The sequence below is a fragment of the Mobula hypostoma genome, chromosome 22 (genome assembly GCF_963921235.1).
Source record: "Mobula hypostoma chromosome 22, sMobHyp1.1, whole genome shotgun sequence".
Classification (NCBI taxonomy): domain Eukaryota; kingdom Metazoa; phylum Chordata; class Chondrichthyes; order Myliobatiformes; family Myliobatidae; genus Mobula; species Mobula hypostoma.
The window spans coordinates 45,001,021-45,014,351 of record NC_086118.1 but is presented as its reverse complement, the minus strand read 5'-3'; the positions used below and the strand labels follow the sequence as shown (position 1 = coordinate 45,014,351).

At 40.9% G+C, this 13,331-nt stretch overlaps 1 long non-coding RNA gene across 1 annotated transcript in view; it reads right to left on the bottom strand.

Annotated features, from left to right (window-relative positions):
• LOC134336538 (uncharacterized) overlaps positions 1-13,012 on the bottom strand; it is an 80,681-nt gene extending 67,669 nt beyond the window's left edge. The window contains exons 1-2 of the long non-coding RNA XR_010015824.1: positions 12,914-13,012; positions 9,782-9,946 (exon numbers count right to left, since the gene is read on the bottom strand). This is a non-coding gene — a long non-coding RNA (uncharacterized LOC134336538). The remainder of the gene's footprint in view (positions 1-9,781; positions 9,947-12,913) is intronic.
• Positions 13,013-13,331: the final 319 nt, after the last annotated feature.

Sequence of the window (13,331 nt, the reverse complement as noted above, 5' to 3'; positions counted from 1 at the left end):
CAAACTTCACTTCCCTGACACTCTTGAATGTCCGGTATACTGCAGACATCTTCCACAGTATACATCCACCCACATCAGTTCAATATCTCTTAATCTCTTTAGTGCACAAAAAAAAATTGCTTGAGCTAACGTCAAGTAATTTTTGCAGAGGAAAATTGACGTTGCCTTTCAGAAAAAGTTTCCTATCTTCTATCCTATGTAGGCTCTCTGTCTCCTGTTCTCCTGGTATTGGACAGCTTCCTCTGTAGGAACACTTAAAAACTCTTACTAAGTGTTATATTAACACTTATCGACCTCTCCTTATAAGTTAGGAGCTGGAATTACTTTTTTAAAAATCAACTTTATGGTGGGGGTTATTCTTTAAAAAAGAATCTTGTTGCAGTGATATTAATTACAGAAAATCATTCAAAGACATGATGGAATAGTTCATCATCATGAAATTTTTATTTTATACTCAATGCTGCTAATATAAATGCAATATAAAGGTTGCAATGCATTAACTACGAAGTGGGATCAGGTAAGTAAATGTGTTTCATTGATTTTTAAGGGATATTGGCATATTAGCATTATAGTGAAGACAGTCTAGTGAACCCAGCCAATCCACTCTGACATTTGATGTCCATGGAAGTCTCTTCCAGTGATTACTCAAATAACCTCATCTACATGCATTTCTCACTCTTATCTCCAACCCAGCTTGTGATGGCTCATAAGGTTCAAAGTTCAGAATAAATTTATTATCAATGTACAAAGTGGAATTTTTTTGCCACAGGCAGCTGTGGAGGCCAAGCCTTTATGCATATTTAAGGCAGAGGTTGGTAGATTCTTGATTGGTCAAGGCATGAAGGGATATGGGAGGAAGAAAATTGGATCAGCCATGATGATATGCTGGAGCAGACTCCATGAGCCAAATCGTCTAATTCTGCTCCAATATCAATTCAAACAATGAAAGAGTCTACCCAAAAGGAGGAACAAGCAACCGATGTGCAAAGGACAACAAATTGTGCAAATATGAAAGAGAAAAACAAACAAACTAATAAATAAATGAATAAATAATCAATAATATTAAGAACATTAGATGAAGAGTCCTTGAAAGTGAAATCAAGAGTTGTGGGAACAGTTCAGTGATGCAGTGAGTGAAGTTCAGTGAAGTTATCCCCTCAGATTCAACAGCCTGATGGTTGAGGGGTAGTAACTCTTCCTGAACCTGGTGGTGTGGGTCCTGAGGCTCCTGTACCTTCTTCCTGATGGCAGCAATAAGAAGAGAGCATGGCCTGGGTGGTGGGAGTCCTTGATGATGGATGCTGCTTTCTCATGAGAGGGCTCTGTGTAGATGTGCTTAATGATGGGGAGGGCTTTACATGTGTTGGACTGTGCCACATCCATCACATTTTGGTGGATTTTCTGTTCAAGGGCATTAGTGCTTCATATCATGCTACGATGAAGCAAGTATAAGGCAACGGCTTCGACAAGTCGGCTAAACCAGGTGAGGGTAGCCGACGGGTCTCAAACCCTCGGTGAGATAGGGAGTTGTCTATCCCAGCATGTGAAGACAGACTCCGGCGGATTGAGCAGACGAGACCAATGGAAGGTCCAACGGTCAAGAAGGCGGTCTCTGCAAGCGTCATGGAACGCGTAGAGCACGACTAGGCACAGAAGATGTCCTGGTCATCCACCGCACCTAGTCCCATCTCCAGCCGTCTTGACTCTTGTCTTGCCACTGGATCCAGATGGGAACTGGGAAGAGAGAGTGAGGCTGACACTGCGCAACTCTCCCTCATTTAAATCCAAATCATGTGCTAGTCTTGACATCATCAATTGGTGACGAGGTCTTCATCGACAACGATGCACGAACGCGATGATGCATCCAGTCAAAAAACTCTCCACCACACATCTATAGAAGTTTATCAGACTTTTAGATGACATGCTAAATCTTTGCAAACTTCTCAGAATGCAGAGGCACTGTCGAGTGCTGGGCCTAGGACAGATCCTTTGAAGTTATAACGTGGAGGAACTTAAAGTTTTTGAGCCTCTCCGCATCTGATCCCTTGATGAGGTGGCTTATGGACCTTTGGTTTCCTCTTACTGAAGTCAATAATCAGCTCCTTGGTCTTGCTAACATTGAGTGAGAAGTTGTTGTTGTGGCACCACTCAGATAGATTTTCAGGCGCCCTCCGATATGTTGTTTCATCACCCAGTCACAACCCAAGATGTGCTGATATTAGAAGGTTTATCAAATTGCATGCTCCAAAAACATTTTGCATCTACCTCCAGTTTTTACAGGAAAAAGGGTAGCACACTTGTAGCCATTCAATCCACTGTGGTTGAAACTTGGCCCACAGAACAATTGTTTTTTTGTGCTTTGAGTTTCCAGCATAGAGAGAGTTGGGAGAGCTTTTCTGTCAATCACTAACCTGTCTCAAGAGATATCAAGCAAAAATACATCAGAAAGATTGGTTTGGTTCATATTCAGGCCCATACCATTCAACTTTGCTGTAAGGATAAACTGCTCCTGCTCCGACTCCAGGTTCAACACCATGAAAGGTCTATTATTAATTTCAAATACTTTTACTATCATGTTCCTTCTAGATTCTGTCATCTCCTTCAAGCCCATCTGTCCAAACTCCCTGTGTTCTAAACATACAATCCTTCCCAAATTTAACCTTCACCCATTTGATGATGTAGCAACACCTTCTGCTCCAGATTTCCCATCCTTAAAATCGGAGTTTTGGAAGTCTCTTCCTGAACAAGTGAAGGTCAATCGTTGTTTGACCTGACACAGTACTGTCCTTTTCCATAACATGGAAGCATTTTGGATCATGCTGATTTGGTACACTGTATGTTTAAATGATACCCAGCTAAAGAGCAAGATCTGGTATTGTTAAGTTAGCAGCAAGTTCAAGGGCATGTCTCAGGACTGTTAGCAAAAAAAAATATATTGTCCAGCCATATTAAGGCTGGTTACCAATAATTTGGAAAGAGAGTTTTGTTGAATGACATTTTCCTCCTTTAATATATGCCCACTTGTTTAGAATATGGAGCACAGCAGATTATTGAATATACAGCATAATACAGCCAATCTCTTAACCTGTTCTAAGATTAATCTAACCCGTCCCTCCGACATGGCCCTCCATTTTTCTATCATTCATGTACCTACGTAAAATTTTCTTCGATGTCCTTAATTTATCTCCCTCTACTGTCACTCATGTTAGGATGTTTCACACACCCCCCAACTCTTGTACAAAAAATTTACCCCTGACATGCCCCCTATACTTTCTCCCAATGACCTTAAAATGATTCCCCCTTGTATTAGCTATTTCTGCCTTCAGAAATTCAAAGTCTCAGGCTGTCCACTCAATCTATCCCTCTTTTCATCTTGTACACCTCTGTCAAGGCGCTTCTGAATTATATGACTAAAAGCTCACTCCTACTGCAAATGCATCCAAAATGGAAGATGTATTGTAAACAGTAGATTCTTACCTCTTCACTTGTTTTATATATAAAGAGCTTTGCTTGTATACTTTTGCACAGTTGATACGTTGCTAAGTGTTTAGTTCCCAGAGAACATTTTCCTGATCTTAATTGTGAACAGGAATTGAAGGTTATGCTGGTTGAATCAATGCCACAAGAAGATCCGTTGAGTAATATTATCCCTTCTAAGACCATACAAATCCTCTTCTTAAATATTGCTCCAATATCTAAGACCTAAAGCCCAGAAGGCAGAAGTAAAGAGAGCAGTGGAAGATTTATACTTTTAGGAGAGAGAGATTTAGAAAAGCTAGATTAAATTAGGTAGGCAAAAATAATCAAATTTTCAGGCCCGTTTCCAATGACACTTCACAGCCTGAACACACCCATTCTTCACCAACAAAGAGGATTCACCTTCTGCTCATTCCAGACTTACCATCTGCAGCTAATTTAGCCCCTGTTCTCATCCACAATCTTTGTTCACGTATTGAACCAGCCGGCCGCAGTCAGTTGCTGCTAGATTTCACTCTCCCTGCCGAAAGTTTACCTTCTTGCCTGTTGTGTTCAGTTTCTGTTCTTCCATGTTTTGTGGCCCCTTGTGGATTGTTATTTTGCTGTCTATTAGTGAAGTTTATCGTTACTGCTAAATTGTCTCTGCTGCTCTGCTTCTGTGTCAAGCCTTCTCTACGTTTCCTGACAGGATGAGCGAACCATCGAGTGACCCAGTGGAGTATGCTCACCTAAAGGAAGTCGTCCACTGTACACAATCTAAAAGCAACAGGAAATTATTGACTATCTGCTTCCCATTCTTTTCCAGCTCTCCATCTCAGTGCAGCAACTCTGCACCAGTCAGTCTCCTCTCTTTGAACCCTGGAGTTCCCTGCCTGAACACCTTGATAGTCTCCAACATATAGTTTGCCTCCACGGTTTCCCTCAAGACATTGTGTTGGACTGGGGCCCACAATTTGTCTACCACTTCTGTCGAGGCTTCTAGGTGGGTTTCTACTGCTGTAGCCCATCCACTTCAAGGTGTGATGTGTTGTGCATTCAGAGATGCTCTTCTGCACATATGGTTATTTGAGTCATTATTGCTTTTCTGTCAGGATTAACATTCTGGCAATTCTCCTCTGACCTCTCTCATTAACAAGGTGTTTTCGCCCTCTCAGAACTGCCACTTACTGAATGTTTTTTTGTTGTTCACACAATTCTCTGTAAACTCTAGAGACTGTTGTGCATGAAAATCCCTGGAGATTAGCAGTTTCTGAGATACTCAAACCACCCTGTCTGGCACCAACAATCATTCCATGGTGAAAGTCACTTAGATCACATTTCTTTCCCATTTGGATGTTTGGCCTGAACAAAAACTGATCCTCTTGACCATGTCTGCATATGCATTGACTGGCTGATTAATAGTTGCATAAATGAGCTGGTGTACCGAAATAGCTCACTCATTATTTGTAATTTGTTTGTATATCTATGCATATTATTTATGTAGTAATTGAATACGGCACTCTTATAAACCAGTAAGGTTTATGGTGATTTGGGGGCATATTTTATTGCAGTTTATCACCATATGGCAGATCCCATTTTGGTTTACTTCTGTAAGGCCTGTGCACTCAATAGACTTCAAGGTAATAAATAAACATGTCAAGTTTATTATGTGTACAATTACAGTGAGGGCAGGGTGGAGATAGGGTCTCCACCAAAGGAAGTGTAAGGCACTCCTTCCTTCCGTAAGCCTGCAGGTCATCCTTGATCAGGGTCACGCGAAGACATGGGAGCAGGTGGTGGATGGTTGTATGACCAACTGGTGCATATTACAAATCCTGGTTACGTGCCCACTGGCAGAAGATCTCCAAACAGTATTGGTAATGGCTGGGGTCACCCAATCTAGTAAAGTCACAACCCAAGGAAGGCAATAGAAAGCTGCTTCTGTAGAAGAAATTTGCCAAGAACAATCATGGTCATGGATAAGGCAATGATCGCCCATGTCAATACGACATGGCACATGATGATGATGAAACACAGGAGGAGGCGGGAGGAGAAGATGGCAGCGCGACGCAGCGCGCTCAGCTCTCCGGTGAAATGATATCGTATCTGTTAAATAGGGGCCGTGGACAATTCTGATTTGATGGAGACAGACGTGAGAAGCACAGAGGAACATCTGGAGAAATTTCTGAAATGCCGGTTCGCTGCCGCTGTTACTGCGCGATCGAGAATCTTCCGGAGGAAAGGCCTCAAAATCCCCAGCTTTGCCTGCTGCTGGCGACCGAGGCTGAGCTCGAAGCGTTCGGATAGAGATGGTGCTCGGTACTCGGTGTTGAAGGGCTGATCGGAGGCTCGAAGTTTTCGGATGACTCAGAGTCGGACTGTGGTCGGGCATGGCAGGGAGAGTTTTTCTTCCTTCTCCCATCTGCATGAGATGTGGGACATTCGAGAGACTCTGAACTTTTTTACTGTGCCATGGCCTGTTCTTCATCAAGTTATGGTATTGTTGCACTGTTGTAACTATATGTTAAAATTATGTGGCTTTTGTTAGTTTTTCAGTCTTGGTCTCTCCTGTGTTTCTGTGATATCACACCGGAGGAATATTGTATCATTTCTTAATGCACGCATTACTAAATGACAATAAAAGAGAACTGTGTGTCCTCATAATCATAATCTAATCTAATGATTATAATGGCAACACTTTCAGCAGCATCACAGACAGATATGTATGGACAGCACACACAATACAAATTACTCTTAAATTATCACTCGACAGTCAAAATTGAGCCTCTACTTTTCTGTATGTTCTGATATAAAGATATGAATAGTGGTGCTATAAACTGCCTACTTCTCTTCCCAATCCCCCTCCCAAAAATACCTTTCTTTGTGTTTTGTCTGGCATTTTTAACATTGAAGTCATCTCTCCTTGTACAGAGTCCAACCTTTAAATGTTTGTACAACAGTCATAATCAGTCGTGTATGCAAACACTTTCCTGGAGTTAGTTTTAATCATATTTGAGCAGATTCATGAAAAAAATCACCTTGAAAATATGTTCTCCCTGATACAATCTTCCAAGAGTTAGTCTGCATTGGAGTTTCTAGTTAATTTTAAGGATACAGACATTGTGAAGGTGAAATTGCTCACGGTGAAGAGGTCATTAGAGGAAAATAATGATAAAGCAACATGCAAATTTAATCAGCATTGCAGAAGAACATCACAGAATCAGGAACACAAAGTACTGTTGAAAAAAGTAACAAGTTTGTTTTATATTATTGATGTTAAAACAGTAGATAGAAGGCAGGAACAGGTTGTTCATCTGCCCTTCCAAAGAGAAACGTTGGACTCCCCTTCAAATAGCAAATTGGGAAGGCCTTTACCACATGGATTCCAGTTGCTCAGGGAGGAAACTCACTTTTTTCTCCAGAGGAAATGGAAATAGACAATAATACTGGTGATATGTAAAGTCCTCAGAATGAATAAAGAGGACAAGAGGCACAAATGTCAGATGCCCCTGCATTTGCTGTCCGGAGAGAAAGAATCACTGTGGCTTATACCGCGTCTGGTTGAGAATGGTGGAAGCCTCACTGAAGATAAGTGCAATAAATAGAATAGAATCCAAAGGATCTTACAATGTGATAAAGAGAGCACTTCGGACCAAGTTTACTGATTTAATATAGAGGGTTCCCAAGCTGGGGTTCACAGACCCATTGGTTACCGGTAGGGGTCCATAGCATAAAAAATGTTGGAGTGACCTAAAATTCTGGTTGATTCAATTTGGTGTTCATAAGACCGTAAGCCATAGGAGCAAAATTAGGCCATTTGGTCCATTTATCCTTTCCCACTATTCCATCATAGCTGACTTATTATCCCATTCTCCTATCTTCTACCCTTTGATGCCTTCGCTAATCAAGAACCCATCACCCCTTGCTTTAAATATACCTAATTGCTTGGCCTTCGCAATTAATTCCACAAATTCACACCATCAGACTAAAGAAGTTCCTCCTCATCTGTTTCAAAAGGATGTCCTTATACTCTGAGGCTGTGCTCTTTGGTCCTGGACTCACCCACTATTGAAAACATCCTCTCAACGTCCACTATATCTAGACCTTTCAATATTTGATAGGTTTCAATGAGATCCCCCTTCATTTTTCTAAACTCCAGTGAGTATGGGCCAAAACCCATCAAACACTCCTCATACATTAACTCTTTCATTTCCTGGATTATTCTTGTGAACATCCTATGGACCCCTCCAATAGCGGCAAATTCTTTCTTCAATAAGGGGCCCGAAACTGTTCACAACACTCTAAATGCAGTCTGACCAATGCTTTATAAATCCGCGGTGATGCCCAGCTGCCTCCTTGTATTAACTGCTGGCAATGATGGCAAATTGCATTGAATGACCATTGTTTAAAACACTTGGTTTCAAATTAAAAACATCATTTATCTTCTTGAGAGCAGTATATACTGTCAACTTTTCCTGCATTGTTTTCTGAGAAACTGCTGTAATGGTGTAAGTATATTAGGATGTTAGCAATTAGACAGTAAAGGATTAAATTATTCAACAATATATTAATACTACAAATGTTTGTAAATTCTTGGAAGTTAGTGCCTTATTATAAATAAGGGCTAATAAAGCTGAAATACAGTGGTAGCTTGAATTGTTTTCTCTCTCACAAATAAGAAGTTTTTTGGGAGATAAACAAGCCAGTTTTGCCTAACACAATTGACTATTCTTTATTTGTTGTTGTGAAGAGGAAGTGCTGTATTGTTTTTCTTTGAATGAAACATTACACTGAGGAACCATCTGTCCACTTGAGTGGACATGCTAGATCCTATAGCACTAATCTGGGAAGAGCAGAGGTATTCCTCAGGTTCTCTCAAGGAAGTCACAACTTATCAGGTTTTTTTTTTATTTCATAGGTACTCGTGGGATTTTCTGTCCATAAAGTTGTTCACTGTACTTCTGGAATCCCTTGGCAAAGCCATGTCAATGACCCATAATCAGATTATGTCTCTCCAAATGCTCAGAAATCCTGCCTCTCAGGATCTTCTCCAACAATTTGCCCACCACTGAAGTAAGACTCACTGGTCTATAATTTCCTGGGTTCTCTCTAATCCTTTTCTTGAACAAGGGAATAACATTTGCAACACTCCAGTCCTCTGGCACTTCTCCCATCCCTACTGATGATGCAAAGAGTCTAGAGATAGTGGACGTAGAGAGGATGTTTTCAATAGTGGGGGAGTCTAGGACCAAAGGGCACAGACTCAGAATATAAGGACATCCTTCTAAAACAGATGAGGAGGAATTTCTTTAGCCAGAGACTCAGCAATTTCCACCCTCACTTTCCACAATAGCATGGGGTATATCTCTTCTGGACTCAGTGAATTATCTAACTTAATGCTTTTCAAAAGCTCCAGTACATCCTTTTTTTTAATATCGATATCCCCAAGCGTTTCAGTCCACTGTAAGTCATCCCCACAATTGCCAAGGTCCTTTTCCCTGCTGAATACTGAAGCAAAGTATTCATGAAGTACATGCACACCCTTCTTCAGGACTGGAAAGGAAGGGGGAATTTGCTAGAACAAATAGGTGGGGGGAGGGAAAGGAGGATAGCTAGAAGGTGATAGGTGAATCAGGTGGGTAGGAAAGTTAAAGGACTGTAGAGGAAGGAATTTGTTAGGAGAGGAAAGTGGACCACAGGAGAAATGGAAAAAGGAGGAGCCCTAGTGAGAGGTGATAGGCAAGTGAGAAAAGGTAAGAGGCCAAAGTGGGGAATAGAAGAAGAGAGGGAGAGGGATAATTTTTTTATTGGAAGCAGAAATCAATATTCATGTCATCAGATTGGAGGCTACCACGATGGACCTCCACCCTGAGGGTGGCCTCATCGTGGCACAAGAGTAGGCCATGTTCCAACATGTTGAAATGAGAATTAAAATGTTTGTCCATTGAGAAGTTCCGTTTTTGGCGGATGGAGAAGAGGCACTCAACGAAGCAGTCTATTGTCCTATGATTACTCTTAACTGGAGACATTTCTTCACGAGAAAGGCTACAACCTTATAATATTGTCTCTAGGACAAATCCAATGTATTTGTATTCCCTCTTCGATGTGCTTCCTCTTTCCGCAAATCCCATTGGCTCTGGAGATAGACAGTCCTCATTATCCTTCAAGACTCAGATTCTTCATTGTGCTATGGTTTCATTAATTTGCCACCCAAATCTTTTTGTGCTGAAGAGTGAGGAGAAATATGGACATGTGGGGTATGGTACATAACTTCCCTCTCCAGCTAGTCCTCAACCAAATGTGGACTTTCATACAGAGTACTTACCACCAGCTAGACTTCCACGTTATTTTGAAAGTGTTTGATTTTGTTATAACTGATGAAAATAATGATCTGCCATGTTTTTCAAATAGCAATGACAGTCCAAGATCAGGTGCCAACAAAATGCAGTAGCAGTAGATGATCTTTCAGCTTCCAGTGCAGTAATTCTATCTGAAAGTAATAAGTTATCAGAGACATTACTTTTGGGGAATTAATTCTGTTGCTTTAAGCAGAATTTTAACCTGAAGCAATTATACATTTACATAGATAACAACATTAAACTCATCTGAAACTTCCAGATGCAATAACTTTCCAATTGTCAGAGCTCAGCAGAAATAACAGAGTAATTTAGTTTAGCAAATTGAATGGATGGCTCACATTTCCTCTTGCAAGCAATGCCGGGTTTTTATATTAAAGATTTAAGTGCCAAAATGCAGGAGGAAGCTTCAAAACTTGGAGCAAGTTCAATCCATTTTGGACTGCAGTCTTCAGTCACTGACACAACAGAATTATGGAGGAGGTTCAAGGATCAGATGATTCGTGCTTTTGGTAAAAGACTTACAGTTTCTTTCATAATTATTACTTCCATTAATAATATTTACTCTGTGTGCTGATGAAAGCGAATGCCTCATTTCATTAAAGGCTTCAAATCAATAACTGTTTTATTTTTATTTAGCGATACAGCGCAGAGTAGGCCTTTAGGGACCTTCGAGCCACACTGCCCCAGCAACCCCCGACAAACCTGACTGACCCTTACCTAATCATGGGACAACTTATAATGACTAATTACCCTACCTAGCACGTCATTGGACTTTGGGAGGAAACCAGAGGATCTGGAGAAAACCCATGCAATTCCATGGGGAGGACGTACAAAGAAGAGCGGGATGAACTCCAAGCTCCAGAACCCTCCAAGTCGGAATAGCATTGTGCTAACTGCTACACTACTGTGGTACCTCTTGAGTATGAAACATTCATAAGTTTGTTCTGCTTTAAATTGGTAAATTGTTAAATTGGTTTATTATCGACACATATACCAAAACACAATGGGAATCTGTGTTCTTTATGCTGCCTATGCAGATCATTTCATCACATCAGTCATTGTCACCATGGCTATTCCTCGAGGTCGAGGATGATGGTCTTCATTCTGAAGAAGTGGCCCACAGAGTGACGACGCCTGTGCATGTAAGTGTTTAACGTGTACTTGTTTAACGTGCACTTGTTTAACGTGCACTTGATGTTGCACTCCAAGAAGCACACGATACTTCACATATCAACCAACTGATTTCAATGGCGTGGAAACCACGACGATTGGAGCTGATGGATTTGTTACAGCCTTCATCCGCCTTCACAGCCGTTGAGTTCGAAGTAACTTTGTCTGCCTGTTCCACTGTTGAGATCTTGGTTGGATTGTTCCTTGTCAGGGACCTCACCCTCGACCTTACCGCCATGGGTGACCCTACCAGGAGCATAGCTCCAGACGGCATTGCTCTCGGGATCACAGGACCACACAAGCTTCTCCACCATGATAAGGTGACAATTCACGGAGAAGTATATCGGTATATTGTGGTGGTACAAGTGAAAACGATAAGACAAGGCAGAATAACGTGCTACAGTTAGAGAGGAAATGCAGTGCAGGCAGGCAATAAGGTACAAGCCCATAACGAGGTCAAGAGTTCATCCTATCATATTAGTGGACCATTTACTTGAGATATAATAGTGGGGCAGAAGCTGTCCTTGACCTGATAGCATGTGCTTTCAGAATTTTGTATCTTCTGTCTGATGGGAGGAAGAGAAGAGAGAATGTTTAAGGTGGGAGGGTTCTTTGGTTATGTCAACTCGACCAAGGCAGCAAGACATAGAGACAGAGTCCATAGAGGGGAGGCTGGTTTCCATGGTATGTTGAGCTGTGTCCAGAATTCTGCAGTTTTTATGTGGTCAGAAGCAGAACAGTTAAAAGTAAAAATAAATCTTTCATTTTTATTGTTTTATTCAAATTTTTGCATGAACTTTTCATTCTAAAGCTCTGTTAAAATTAAACCATATTTTACAGCGTGGCTAAAGAACACAAAGGAGTGATAAACAATTCTACAAGATATGAGCACACTATTAGAGTGATTGTATACAACCATCTCAACGGGTAAATTTTAATTCATGCAGGACATTCACTCAGTGGCCACTTTATTAGGTACACCTGTACACCTGCTCGTTAAGGCAAATATCTAATCAACCAATCATGTGGCAGCAACTCAATGCATAAAAATATTCAGACATGGTTAAGAGGTTCAGTTGTTGTATGGAGCAAACATCAGAATGTGGAAGATATGTGATCCAAGTGACTTTGACCGTGGAATGACTGTTGATGCCAGACGGGGTGGTTTGAATATCTCAGAAACTGCTGATCTCCTGGGATTTTCACATTTACAGAGAATAGTGCAAAAAAGCACATTCAGTGAGCAGCAGTTCTGTGAGCGAAAATGCCTTGCTAATGAGAGGAGAATGGCCTCCTCACAGGTTCAAGCTGACAGGAAGGCGACAGAAACTCAAATAACAACGTGTTACAACAGCAGTGTGCAGAAGAGCATCTCTGAATGCACAATACATTGAACCTTGAAGTGGACGGGCTACAGCAGCGGAAGACCACAAACATACACTCAAGTGGCCACTTTACTGAGTGCAAATAGTCACTGAATGTAGAAGGAACAGCCTATCATTGTGCTTCATTATATCTTTCATGGTTCATTATATTTCTGAATCAATAAAAACAGATGTTAACGATGTTGCCCATGTTGAACCACAATTGGACAAGGTCAAGGTTTACTAATTTCCTAGCTAACAGTCCCAGTTTAAAATGTGTCTAGAAAATCAGGAAAAAAAGAACCTTCAGAAGCTGTAAAACTAAAATTATAAAGAGGAGATGCTGGACGTACTCAGTAGGTCAGGCAGCATCTGTAGAGTGAGAAACAGAACTAACATTTATGAGAACTTTGCCAGTTTTTTGAGCTAAGTTAATAACTGTTCCAGTTTTTACAAATGTTGCATAACCTGGTGAGTGTTTCAAGCATTTTCTTTTAGAATGGCTTTAACTTTTGCATTTTCCTACATTTTAACACTGAACGTGCTTCCACAGTAATCACCTACCTGTGAAAGAGTACTTTCTTGGAGCATCCTAAACTTGTGAGAAGGGCCAAAACAGGATACTCTGGTTTCCTCTCACATCCTAAATATGTCCATCTTGTCCTACAACAGTGAGAAATCACTCCAAGCATCATTACATCAAGATAGCCCCAAGGGAAAAGGAACAACAGAATACAGAGAATAGCCTTACACTTACAGAGTAAATGCAGTGCTGGTAGGCAAATAAAATGCAAGTGTAACAAACAAGGTACATAGAGAGATCAAGAGTCCAGTTTTGTTATTTATTTAATTAATTATTGATTGATTGAGACAGAGTGTGGAATCGACCTTTTGAGCCACACTGCCCAGCCATTCCTCATTTAACCCTAGCTTAATCATGGGACAATTTATCCTGACCAAGTAACCTACCAACCAATGCCTT